Here is an 845-nt window from a genome sequence, read left to right as displayed (position 1 = left end):
AGGGAGGGAGGGAGAAAAAAAGGAAGGAAAGAAGGGAGGGAGGGAGGGCACGCTCTGCTCACCTGCTCTGTCAGTCGCGGCTCTTCGCGCACACCCACAATGGCGTTTCCCTCCAAACATTCCACGATGCGAGCCAAAGTCTGTTTTGTCCTGGGATGATGGGTGCGTGATGGGGAATGCTATCAATATAACTGTGGATGAATATCTGGATGCGTCATTAGAGGAGATACTTGATGTGGAATGGCTCAATAATACATACATATATATATATATATGTATATGCTCTATGCGATTTAAAAGAATACTTGATATGGAACAATGTCAATATAAATGTCCTCTACACATGCTGTCAGGGAATGTGCATGGCAAGCCCCCACATACATACAGGACATCAGTCTCAGGGGGGGAATGAATGCACACGATGCATCCGTTGAAAGAATGGGAGACATCCAAAGGAGACTCGTGACCTGGTGGCTTATGAATATATTATAGGCTGTACAGCCACATGTAGTAAGGGACGATTGCCAGACGTGTCTTCCACTACCCACAGGCCTGCATCCTCTTTCGTGTACTAGACTCAAAACACAGGTCTCCGTCCCTCCCTCCCTCCCTTCCTCCCTCCCTTCCTCCCTCCCTTCCTCCCTCCCTTTTTCTTTCTCTACCTCATGTAAGGGCTGCAGTAGATATACAGAGGCTTCTCACCGACCAATTCCTTGATCTTGAGTCCGGCAAAGTGGGCTGGAGGAGGGAGGGAGGGAGGGAGGGAGGGTCATCAAAGAGAGGAAAAGGGAAGACAATTTTCTTGTCCATTCACATGAAAGATGAAGGAGAGGGTGAGAGAAAGG

General features: G+C 48.5%; 2 annotated features.

Annotated features, from left to right (window-relative positions):
- Nucleotides 1-110: 110 nt before the first annotated feature.
- Nucleotides 111-150: a sequence feature (Short protein (NGA_0661300, EKU20630.1) was converted to a misc_feature.).
- Nucleotides 151-662: 512 nt separating this feature from the next.
- Nucleotides 663-667: a sequence feature (Short protein (NGA_0661300, EKU20630.1) was converted to a misc_feature.).
- Between the last annotated feature and the right edge of the window lie 178 nt (nucleotides 668-845).

This window comes from Nannochloropsis gaditana (genome assembly GCF_000240725.1).
Source record: "Nannochloropsis gaditana CCMP526 unplaced genomic scaffold scaffold141, whole genome shotgun sequence".
In the NCBI taxonomy this organism is placed as follows: domain Eukaryota; class Eustigmatophyceae; order Eustigmatales; family Monodopsidaceae; genus Microchloropsis; species Microchloropsis gaditana.
The sequence above is the reverse complement of the archived record's forward strand: the minus strand, read 5'-3'. Positions and strand labels throughout refer to the sequence as shown.